The sequence below is a fragment of the Oryctolagus cuniculus genome, chromosome 1 (genome assembly GCF_051225735.1).
Source record: "Oryctolagus cuniculus isolate XC-2025 breed Fujian yellow rabbit chromosome 1, ASM5122573v1, whole genome shotgun sequence".
Lineage (NCBI taxonomy): Eukaryota > Metazoa > Chordata > Mammalia > Lagomorpha > Leporidae > Oryctolagus > Oryctolagus cuniculus.
The window spans coordinates 180,137,837-180,150,456 of NC_142867.1; the positions used below are offsets into that span (position 1 = coordinate 180,137,837).

The 12,620-nt window shown below is 41.6% G+C and overlaps 1 protein-coding gene and 1 pseudogene across 11 annotated transcripts in view; one reads left to right on the plus strand and one right to left on the minus strand.

Annotated features, from left to right (window-relative positions):
* Window positions 1-12,620, plus strand: part of CNTLN (centlein) — a 388,354-nt gene that overhangs the window by 12,336 nt on the left and 363,398 nt on the right. The window lies entirely within an intron of this gene.
* On the minus strand, window positions 4,114-5,782 carry LOC103347692 (oxysterol-binding protein-related protein 9 pseudogene; annotated as a pseudogene).

Genomic DNA, 12,620 nt, shown 5'->3' on the forward strand with positions numbered 1-12,620 from the left:
GTCCGAATAATTTGGAACTTTGATTTTTTTTTTTTTTGAATGCCTGTTAGGGATGCCAAGAAGGCTTAAAATATGTGGTTGAAATAAGATCCCGTAACATCATGCCATAATATAGACCAGATTTGATCACTGTTACAAGGTGCTTTCTCAGATGTTTTAAAATAAGCACAAACAAATCATAACTCAATAAAAACTCAGTTGTTTTTAAACAATTAGAACCTAACAGAGACATTAAGAAAACTTAATAGATTATTTTATCTCATTGCTTTAACAGAGGATCATATTCTAATTCTATGTCAAAGAGAAATAGATTAATAGCTTTTATATCCAAAAATTTCTTTCTTTCATAGCCTTCTGTGACTTCCACACATCCTCTTCAACTTACTTGAAATGTTCTATCATTTCCATTCCAGTCTAGAGTAAACTAGCCCTCAGGATAAAGTATTCTTACAAACCATGTCCTTTCTTTATTAAAAAACTTTCCTTCTTAACTTTCCTTAACAAGAACACTCTTTCCTTCTTAACCTTCCTTGATTTACAAAAATCTCCAAATTAAGACAACATTTTTTTAAATAAGGTAACACTTCAAATTTCAGCCTGAGTTACTTTAAGTAGTATTGAACTACTTTTCATAGACAGTTTATGGAAACATATTTGTTAACAAACCCAAATAGTTTTTTTTATAGAATATAATGTGCTGAGAGTACCAAAGTTTACATTTAAACACATTTATCTCATTTGCCTTTACCCAATTTTACATTTAGCAGTTATACCTAAATAACTTAAGATACTGATATTATATCTCTATCTGAATTCAATTAAAATTAAAATTGCATTCATCTATAACTAGTACTGGTTTCCCATTGCTGTTTCATCAAGTACTGATTACCCATTGCTATAGCATGGAAACCTGTTAAAATAAATTGCAAAATAAATTTGTCAAGTTACAAAGCAATATTTTTTTAGTATAGATTGATAAGTATATATATATATTAACTTTTATTTAACAAATATAAATTTCCAAAGTACAGCTTATGGATTACAGTGGCTCCCCCCCACCCCATAACTTCCCTACCACCCACAACCCTCCCATCTCCTGCTCCCTCTCCCATTCCATCCACATCAAGATTCATTTTCGATTCTCTTTATATACAGAAGATCAATTTAGAATATATTAAGTAAAGATTTCAACAGTTTGCACCCACACAGAAACACAAAGTGAAAAATACTGTTTGAGTACTAGTTATAGCATTAATTCACATTGGACAACACATTAAGGACAGAGATCCTACATGAGTAGTGAGTGCACAGTGACTCCTGTTGTTGACTTAACAAATTGACACTCTTGTTTATGGCATCAGTAATCTCCCCATGCTCCAGTCATGAGTTTCCAAGGCTATGGAATCCTCTTGAGTTTGCAGACTTTGATCTTATTTAGACAAGGGCATAGTCAAAGTGGAAGTTCTGTCCTCCCTTCAGAGAAAGGTACCTCCTTTGATGACCCATTCTTTCCACTGGGATCTCACTCACAGAGATCTCTCATTTAGGTGTGGTTGTGGTTTGTTGTTTTTTTTTTTTTTTTTTTTTGCCAGAGTGTCTTGGCTTTCCATGCCTAAAATACTCTCAGGGGCTCTTCAGCCAGATCTGAATGCCTTAAGGACTGATTCTGAGGCCAGAGTGCTGCTTAGGACATCCACCATTCTATGAGTCTGCTGTATATCCCATTCCCCATGTTGGATTGTTCTCTCCTTTTTAATTCTATCAGTTGGTATTAGCAGATACTAGTCTTGTTTATGTGATCTCCTTGACATTTAATCCTATCTTTATGATCAATCATAAACTTTAAGCACTTTGACTAGTGAGATGGCATTGGTACGTGCCACCTTAATGGGATTGATTTGGAATGTTTCTAGCTCTACCATCAGGGGTAAGTCCGAGTGAGCACATAGCGCTAGCCACTAATAATATTTTTTAATGAACAGCAATATGTTATATTTAACCATGTTATTAAAATGTCTTAAGCTTTATCTATCTACGAACACTTGAAGCTTGAAGGTCATGTAGCCTACATAACCTTCCAGGTAGTCTTATGGGTCTGAGCCACACCTGGGAGCTGTTTACTTAGAACAAGGCCCTTCAACAGGAAGTGGGGGAAATGTGTCTGGGGCCAGCAGTCAGGTCATAGGTAGGTCTCAGTGTGGTGAGTCCTTAACCAGGGTTTCCCCTGGGGGACATGATGTGCCATGCCCTTGACTTCCTGCATAGGCTAGGCACTCAGTCTTCCAGCCAGGCACAGGATCACCCACATCTCCCCCTTCTTTTTTAGGGTAGACTATCTCTATGGCCAAAATCTTAGCCAGTAAGGCAACCTTTCTCTTGGTGGATGTGACCCTATTTAGTGCATCATGAAAAAAAACAGATCAATAAGCCACAACCTACAATAACCACTACTGTAGTAATCAATGCATAGGTATGGAACCAAGATTTCATGACTCCCCACCAGTAATTGACCAGTCCCTGTGTAAAGGTGGTAACTGCCAGTGTAGAAATGTGGGTGGCATTAAGCTTTAGAATTTGTTGGGTTAAATTGAAGACCGCCTGAGAAAATGTCCCACCCCCAGGGCCCCTGATCCAGGCTGACAAGTTATGATTTTGAGTTTCTCAGTCCAAGACAGGCACATTGGAGACACAAACAGCTATGAAGCAAGCATCACACTGGGGGCGCATGGTTGGACGAGGGAAATCGTGGCAACAGCTGCACCAGCTACTGTAGTGACAGTGGATATAATGGCAGTGATAATCAGTCCAAGGGTCCTCTTTGTCTGCTCTACCAGCTACCTGACTGCATCTTTGAAGGGCTGGTCCTAGGGTCCAGTCTAGTTACTGTGTATTTGGGCAAGAAGTCAAATCACCGGGGTCATCCTGGAACCCAGCCTGGTCACCAGCAGCCTGAGAGTTTAATGTCAGTGCTGCACAGATCAGCATCACCAGCAGTGAGCCCGTGGGATTAGGGGTTGGGGATAGGCATTGGGCTTGGCCCACCAGACCCTTCAGGTCCCCTTATATCACCTGATGTTGGGCAGGGTCCAGCCTTCTCCTCTTTTGGTGTGTCTTCATTGGCAGCTCATTCAGGGAAAGGCATTGAAGTTGGCTTGTCAGAGGGTCAGTTTTCAGAGATTGGGGTCTAGAGTTTGACATTTTGGGTCAGTATCCACACAGGCTGCAGAGCAAAACCTCTTCCCATTGTTGGAAGGGGATCAGGTGCCTACCATTGTTGGGTGGTTGGGTCCTTCCATTAAACCAGAGGCAAATGGGTTGTGCCCCTGAGGGGTCTCCAGTGTCTTACTGCTGGTGGCTCTCCAGAGTGTGAGGCTTGTAAGAAATTTAAGGTGAAGAGAGCAAAGTTAACATATTTACTGGGAATACCATACTCCTCACTCTGTTTTTCAAAGTTTTTTTTTTTTTTGAAAAAGGTTAGAAAAATTATTTTATGAAGCTGTAGGAAGCACTGAGTATAATTAAACTGTAATCCAGCGTTAGATACAACTCAGCAACAGTTCAATTCCAAAATAAAAGTTATTGTAGGTGACGCCATGAAATTTCCTTAACACTTGATTTTAAGTACATTGAGCTAGTTTTCTAAAACATCTCTGAGGAACCAATATTTACAGTAGATGGAGTATTTATGAAAAAAATCTCAAATATATTTGTATTTATATATATATATATATATATATACGTATATATAGAGAGAGAATCCAAGATTACATGAACTAGGAAACAGGTTGTATATCTGAATAGCAATACTAGTGTGGCAAGCTTGAGACTTGGATTTATAAATGCTTTTCAAAGCACAGGGTTTTGAAAACGAGCAGACATCTTGTTTTCAAAACCTAAAGTTTTTCTCAGGACTGAAGTCAAAATTGTAACTGCCACACAGGAAGAAAGGGAGACTTTTCCTGCTGTAATTGTTCCTCTGCGTCGGCAAGTCCAGTATCCCTGAGATAGGGGCCACGGCGACATGCAGGGAGCGCCGAGGTTCTCCCGCAGAAAGACTGCTGCCTGATGGCACCTGCTGTCCTGGTCACTGGGGTGAACTCTGTATTTCCCAACCTAATGCTTGACAGCACCAAGACGTTTCAGTAATGGTTCATCATAAACCCAACGTTCTCCATCTTCATGAAATAACCTTGTCTCCCACTGAATTTCCTTCTCCTTTCTTTCTCGGGCTTCTGCTCTTTGTCTTTCTTCAAGTCTGTGCTTTGCTTCAGTGGCTGCATCGATGTCTCTGATTTTTAGATTGAAAGTGACATCCTTCCAAAGATAGTGAGACTCATACTCATTCTGATCTTCCAACTTCCTTATTTTCTTCTTGATTATAGGCAACTTCTTGTTATCTACAAAGACTGTGTTTCCCCCCATTGCATATTTGGCATACATTACACCATTCCACTCTCCTTCAATGGAACAAAAAGACTTCTTGTCATTTGGAGAAAAAATCTCTGCAGCGATTCTGTGTTTCTTGCCCCTATAGAAAGGTTTAGTGTGGAAGACAATATTTGCACTGTAGCCCGTTTTGGAACAATTAATGTTTCATTCTCCTCCCAATTCCACCCAGGGCACCATGAGGATAGACCTTCCATAACCATTGGGAAATGTGAGAATGTAATGTTCATCATAGTCTAGACACGAAACACAGCCCTGCCCTATGTTGTGCACACCAATCGACATCCTAAGGAATTTTGATTTGGTCCAGATATTAGAATTGAATTGGATCTTCTTGTTAAAACACTCAGCATAAAAGGCTGAAATGGGTGGATGATGGGAAACCTGTTCAGCCACGAACATTACACTGTTTTTGGAAACCCAGGGAACTGGTCCTTCAGAAACTAGCTCTGCATTTTCTTCAGTATCATTTGGTAGTGTCCAGTGACACTGAAAGATCTCACCCAGAATGGGGTTGTATGGCTTTTTGGCAACTGATTCTTTCCTTCCTGTGTGAAAGGCTGAGAGGTACCATTTCACAACCTGAACCATTCGCTCTCTAGGATCCTTCTGGTCACTAATGCTCACAAATAGGTCCGGATGTGCAAAAAAGTCTGCATACATTTCTAAAAGAGATCTTCTTTCAAGAATGAATGTTGGAAGAACTACCTTAGTTAGATCCATTCTGGGCCTAACCTGTGACAAGAGGTGCATGATAACACTCTTGTGCTCCTCCACTGACCCTGCCTCTCCGTCATCATCTCTATAGTCATGCGAATCAAAAAGGTCCACATCACTTGTTCCATTAGACATGGAGGAATTAAGTGATTCTGTGGTATCTGGACGCTTCATACTATTTCCTGAGCTGCTGTGTGTCAAGACAGAGGCAGATCCAGAAGAATCTATTAAGCGCTTTGGGGATGAGCCACTTTGGTGGAATTCATCAGCATCATAGTATTCATTTTCACTGCTAGAATAAGAGAACTCTGGGACTGTATTTGGAGACAAGTTGACATGGCTTGGAGAAGTAAGACTGCTACTAGGTGGTGAATGCCCACTGCCTGTACTGTTTGGTGTTGGAGTCTGATGATGTCCCAAAGTAGCTAATACAGGTCCAACTGGTAGGGAAGGTGGACACTGCTTGACTTACACAACTATGCAGGTTCTGGAGGTAAGACAGTCCGGGAAGGCATTGTGCTGATCACTGGTTCCAAGGGACTAGGCTGATATATTGCATCTACAGGATTAATAGTACTTTCTGCAGCAACACAATGCAGTGTTTAATTGATTCTACCATGCTATTTGTTGTCTCTTTGAGAGTTTCAACTTTCTTTCTCTGTTCATCATCTTTGCAGCTTTGAAGCTTGTCATCAAAAAGCTTTAATTGTTCTATCAAGATATGTAGGTAAGCATCAGCCTCTGCAAGTTTTTTATCAAAGTCTTGGACAGTAGGAACAAACCCTGAATCCAAACCCCCAGAGGGCGGCAAGGATGAGGCCAGGAGAGCGTGACATTAGCGCCCACAGCGTGGCCCCAAGCAGGCAGCAGGGACCCCGGGGACTCAGGGGTGGGGGCCAGCCCCTCACCAAGACCCTTGGGGTCTACTCACTCTGCAAGTAGCCAGCGAGAAAGCCATTCGCCAAGGCCCCCACCCTCAGTGCCTCCAGGGGAGGGAGCCGAGGAATGCCCCCGAGCACCCCTTTTCGTGGTGCGATCGGATGCCTGGCAGCAGTGGGGGCGATTGGTCAGAGGTATAGCCCGTCCCTTGCCCCGGGACTCCCGGGCCGCCCCTCAGAGTTTTTTAAGGTCCTGATGTCTTCTTTCTACAATGCCTTGGCCCTGGGGATTATAGGGTATACCTGTGATATGATGAATGGCATACTTAACACAAAAGGAAGCGAACACTTTGGATGTGTAGATGGGATCATTGTCAGTTTTTATGGAAAGTGGGAGTCTCATAACAAGAAAACAGGACAGGAGAGCAATAACCTTAGGGGCATTTTTGTGTCCATCTGAGTCTATCCAAGTAACAGGGTTTTTTAGCTGACGGGGAGAAAGTCCCCCCACCTCTCACATATCAGGGCCCTGGATAGTTTCCCACCCTGAGGGAACTTCCTCTTCTTGCAATATGGTGACATCTGCTCCTGAGTCAGCTATGTCCTTGAAGACCTGAAGAGGCTTGATTTGTGACTCCAGAAGAATGATCCAGTAAGCTCCAGGGGAATCTGTTCCCATTTGATTGGATCATCCAACACTGGGATGGCGGGACGGTCCCCCTTGGGGTGACGGGGCTGGAGGATGCCCTGATTCCCATTTAAAGGTTTGCCCTCTTTGTCATACTGGGACCTACAATCCTTTGCCCAGTGGTTGCCCTTCCTACAGTGGGGGCACACCAAATGGAGAGCAGAGGAGGGAGGAGGAACAGGTTGTAGGGCACAAGCCAGAGAAAACGTGGCAGGGCAATTGCATCGCATTTGGCCCTTTGCTCCACAGCCTCAGCTTAGTGGGGGGTTCACCTATTCCCGCAGGGTCCTGAACCCGTACCACAGCAGTCAGAGCCCGGGAAAATGGCAGTGGGGGTGCTAAGCATTGCAAGATGGCAGTAACTATAGGGTAAAACTGGAGGGGGCAGGTATGTGGGTGTCCACCTCCTGCCATTGGGCAGTTTGTAAAACCTCCTCCCAGATGAATGGGTCATAAATGTCTACTATCTTAAGCCACATGCCTGCAGTGGTTTCCAAAACTTTTCAGCTTTTTCCTGTTTCAGTTTAAGGCCATGAGTTTCCATCAAAGCCTGCAAGAGTTTAGGCCTGGGGTCCTTACTTGGAATCTGGCTCATAGTGGAGGGTGAAAGTAAGTAACCAATCAGGAAAGTGAAAGAAAGAGCTAGAAAGATAGAACTACAGACAGACCAGTCCGATGAGGAGGCAAGAAAGTCCAAGAGAGAAAACGAGGGTAGCCAAGAGAATTATCACAGGGGGACAAGAGAAGATCCACGTGGGGAGCTGATGTACATGGCGGGGGTCCCTAGAAAGGGTCGGATGTACCCTCTCACCTAGCAGGAGGGATTGGGGGCCCGACTGATGTGCAGAAGTGCCCTCTCACCTAGCAGAGAGGGATTGGGGGCCTGACTGATGGGCAATGTCTCCTCTCCTAGCAGGGAGGTCCCCACTGTTGCCTACCTTACGCGTTCAGGTCCCTGTTTGGGCACCGGCTGTGGGCTCATCCTGCGAAACCCACGCTTTAGAGATGGTAGAGTGACAGTGTTCTTTGACAAGAAGTAATGGAGACAGTTTCTGTGAACATGTCTGTTTATTAACAATCAGACACAAGCTTTTATAGGGCAGGCAAAGGGGAGTAGCTAGTTCAGGGTAGCAACACTAATTCTACAGGATAAAGCTGATACTGGCACCTGTACACTTCTCCAATCAGCTTGAAGGTCACAAAGCCTACATAGCCTTCCAGGTGGTCTTACGGGTCTGGGCCACAACTGGGAGCTGTTTACCTAGTGCAAGGCCCTTCAACAGGAAATGGGGTTGGAGGAAATGTGCCTGGGTCCCCTGTCACCTTCCAGCAGTCAGGTCATGGGTGGGTTTCAGTGTGCTGAGTCTTCAACCATGGTTCCCCCCAGGGGGACATGATGTGCCACGCTCTTGACTTCCTGCATAGGCTAGGCACTCAGTCTTCCAGCCAGACACAGGATCACCCACAATTTTGGGCCCTTTTTTTGTTTTCCTTAATAATAGGGATTTGTCTAAGCAAGTGTGACATGGAAATGTCAGTGTCATGGTTTCAGTGCATCATCTTTAAAGAGAAGTACATAATTTTAGGTGTTATTATACATTCTATTGATACAGCGTATTTTGTTTAATTAGTGTCTTGTACATTAAGGTTATTTTATTTCTAGCAATAGTATATTGATACTGTGATGAATAACTTTTTATATAAGACTTTGCCTACATCATTACTTTCAACTAGTTGTGCTACTGACACAGTAATTGAAATTGCTAAACATTCTGAAATGAATAAAATAATCCTAACAAGTTAAACAACCATAATACTCTGAATGACAGTAGTATCCCTTTGGGAAAACACAACTTTATCTGTAATTCTTTTTTCTTTGACATTTGGTACATTATTTCATGTCCTTATACTTTTTTTTTTTGAAGGAATGTATGTGTAGATGTTTGTGTGTATGTGTTTTACTCTTTAGTATGGAACATAGTTAATTGCACAGGTAGAGAATACATTAAATGAACATCGATGTTTACTTTTTACCCACCTTAAACAATAATGAGCACATTGCCAGTCTTGTTTGATCTATAAACTGCTATTCCCCTCTGCTCCTCTGTTCCCTCTACCTCTACTGGATTTTTTGGAAGCAAATCCCAGACATCATGTTTTTTTTTTTTTTTTTTAATTTATTTTTATTTTTTTTCCTGTAAGCACTTTAGTGTTTACAGCCAATTCTAGTTATTAACAATATTATTTCTGTTCTCTATTTCATTTAATTTCTCCTCTGTTTTTTTCTTTCATCCTGCCTGTATGTTTAGTTTGCTTTCATTTTTCCAATGTTTTAAGGTATTGGAATATTAGGTTCTTGACAGACCTTTCTTATTCCTTTATTTGGACATCTATAGCTACATACTTCCCCTTGAGCACTGTTTAGCTGCATGCCATGAGTTTTGGTATTTTTGTGTCCCTGTTTAATTCATCTCAAAGAATTTTGTTTGACTTCCTCTTTGAACCAGTTGTTATTTAGGAGTTTTTTTTTTTTTTTTTTTTTTTTTTAATTTCCACATATTTTGAGTTTCTCAGTTTTATCCCTGATTTTATTTCTAATTTTATACCATTGTGTTCAGATGTATTAAGATTTATTTTATGGGGGGCGGAGCCAAGATGGCGGGATAGTGAGGGTGCGCACCGATAGTCCGGGAAAATTTAGTTTAATAAAAGGGGAATTACGGTAGCCTCAGAAAAAGAACCAGGAAAATATTGCAGAGGAAACTCTCCTGGATCGAGTGGCTGTGAATCGGAGGACCTACTGGGAGAACAAGGTCGCCCACTGCGGAAGCCGAGTCGCGGGAGCCGCGGGAGCCGCAGGGTCTGCGTGCCAGTGTAGGAAGGGGAGTGCATGTCACACAGACGCCAGCGGAGAGAGTTGGGACGTCCAGGGCTCCGAGTCCACATATCGGCGCTGGAAGGGAAGGTGAGCTCAATAACCTGAGACATTGGCGGGGAAACGGGGGTCAGAATCTACAGGGGAGCCGGAAAGTGCAGCAGACTCACTACCGGAAAGAAGGGAAAAAAAAAAAGCTTGGGGGTTTCTTTCTCCGCCAACCTTGCAAAGGTTGCAAGGCTGCAAGGCTTGAGTTTGCAAGAGACAAAGAGCAGGCCCCCTCTCTGGATTTACATAACAACAGGGGAGAGCTAAGGAACTGAGTCACTACAATTCAGTAGCCTAGGCAACCCAGTGGGAGTCCAGAGGAGAAATGAAGCCTACAGACTCTTTGGGTAGAAGCCAGAGACTGGAAGCTAAATACAATCAATTCTGCATAGCCGTTCCGTGCGGTATTAATTACCCCCTGCATAAATAAAATAAATAAATAAATAAATAAATAAAAAAAAAAGAGAGAGATTTACTACGCATAACCTGAGAGTGTCACCTTTGCACACCCGTAACCAGGAAGAACCAAGCAGAGCTCTCAGGCCACACCCATCTCAAGCCTCCAAGGCTCCTCCAACAGCAGGCAGTCCACTTAACACAGACATAGTATAAAATAAAAAAAAAAATTAAAAAAAAAAAAAACGCACAGTGACGAAAGAAGAATTAACTATACCAAGCAACAAACACAGAAATCGAGGGAACAAGATCAACGATGACACTATGATGCCTCCAAATAAACAAAACACCCCAAGCCAAGATTATGAAGACGATGAGATAGAAGAAATGCAAGATACGGATTTCAAAAAATTTATGATAAGATCATTTAGAAGTTTTCAAAAGCAAATCCTTGAACTACAGAAATCCTTATTGGACAGGATTGAAAATCTCTCTCGTGAAAATGAAATTTTAAGGAAGAATCAAAATGAAACACAGAAACTAGTAGAACAGGAAAGTGTGATATTGAAGAGAAAGCAAAATGAAATGAAGAGCTCAATAGATCAAATGACAAACACACTAGAAAGCCTTAAAAACAGAATGGGTGAAGCAGAAGAGAGAATATCGGACTTAGAAGACAGAGAACAGGAAAGGATACAGTCAAACCAAAGAAAAGAAGAGGAAATTAGAAATCTAAAAAATATTGTTGGGAATCTACAGGATACTATTAAAAAAACCAACATTCGGGTTCTAGGAGTTCCTGAAGGCATGGAGAGAGAGAAAGGATTAGAAGGCCTTTTTAGTGAGATACTAGCAGAGAACTTTCCAGGTTTGGAGAAGGACAGAGACATCCTAGTACAGGAAGCTCATAGAACCCCCAGTAAACATGACCAAAAGAGATCCTCACCACGACACGTGGTAATTAAACTCTCCACAGTGAAACATAAAGAAAAGATCCTAAAATGTGCAAGAGAGAAACGTCAGATTACTCTCAGAGGATCTCCAATCAGACTCACAGCTGACTTCTCATCAGAAACACTACAGGCTAGGAGGGAATGGCGAGACATAGCACAGGTGCTAAGAGAGAAAAATTGCCAGCCCAGAATATTATATCCTGTCAAGCTCTCATTTGTGAATGAAGGTGAAATAAAGACCTTTCACAGCAAACAGAAATTGAAAGACTTTGTGGCCATTTGTCTGGCCCTGCAAAAGATACTTAAAGATGTGCTACACTCAGAAACACAGAAACACGGCCATCAATATGAAAGAAGGGAAAGAAAGAACACCTACCAGTAAAAGAGCATGGGAAGCTCAAAGCATATACTAGAAAATATCTCCAGGAAAATGGCAGGGCAAAGTCACTATGTATCAATAGTCACATTGAACATTAATGGTCTGAATTCTTCACTTAAAAGACACCGTTTGGCTGATTGGCTCAAAGAACACAACCCAACTATTTGTTGCCTACAAGAAACACATCTCTCTAACAAAGATGCCTGCAGACTGAAAGTGAAAGGTTGGAAAAAGATATTCCATGCCAACAGAAACCAAAAAAAAGCAGGTGTAGCCATATTAATATCAGACAAAATAAATTTTAATACAAAAACTGTTAAGAGAGACAAAGAGGGACACTATATAATGATTAAGGGATCAATTCAACAGGAAGATGTAACTATTAAAACGTATATGCACCTAATTACAGGGCACCGGTCTGTTTAAAAGATATGTTAAGGGACTTAAAGGGAGACTTAGATTCCAATACAATAGTACTGGGGGACTTCAATACTCCACTCTCAGAAATAGACAGATCATCCGGACAGATCAACAAGGAAACAGGAGATTTAATTGACACTATTGCCCAAATGGATCTAACAGATGTCTACAGAACTTTCAATCCTACATCTAAAGACTTCACATTCTTCTCAGCAGTGCATGGAACCTTCTCTAGGATTGATCACATACTAGGCCATAAAGCAAGTCTCAGCAAATTTAAAAGAATTAGAATCATACCATGCAGCTTCTCAGACCACAGCGGAATGAAGGTGGAAATTAGCAACTCAGGAAACCCCAGAAAGTATGCAAACACATGGAGACTGAACAACATGCTCCTGAATGAACACTGGGTCATTCAAGAAATCAAAAGAGAAATCAAAAACTTTCTGGTAGTAAATGAAGATAACAACACAACATATCAAAACTCATGGGATACAGCAAAAGCAGTATTGAGAGACAAATTTATAGCAATAGGTGCCTATATCAAGAAATTGGAAAGGTACCAAATAAATGAGCTTTCAGTGCATGTCAAGGACCTAGAAAAACTGCAGCAAACCAAACCCAAATCTAGTAGGAGAAGAGAAATAATTAAAATCAGAGAAGAAATTAACAGGATTGAATCCAAAGAAACATTACAAAAAATCAGCCAAGCGAGAAGCTGGTTTTTTGAAAAAATAAACAAAATTGACACCCCATTGGCCCAACTAACTAAAAAAAGAAAAGACCCAAATCAATAAAATCAGAGATGAAAAAGGAAACA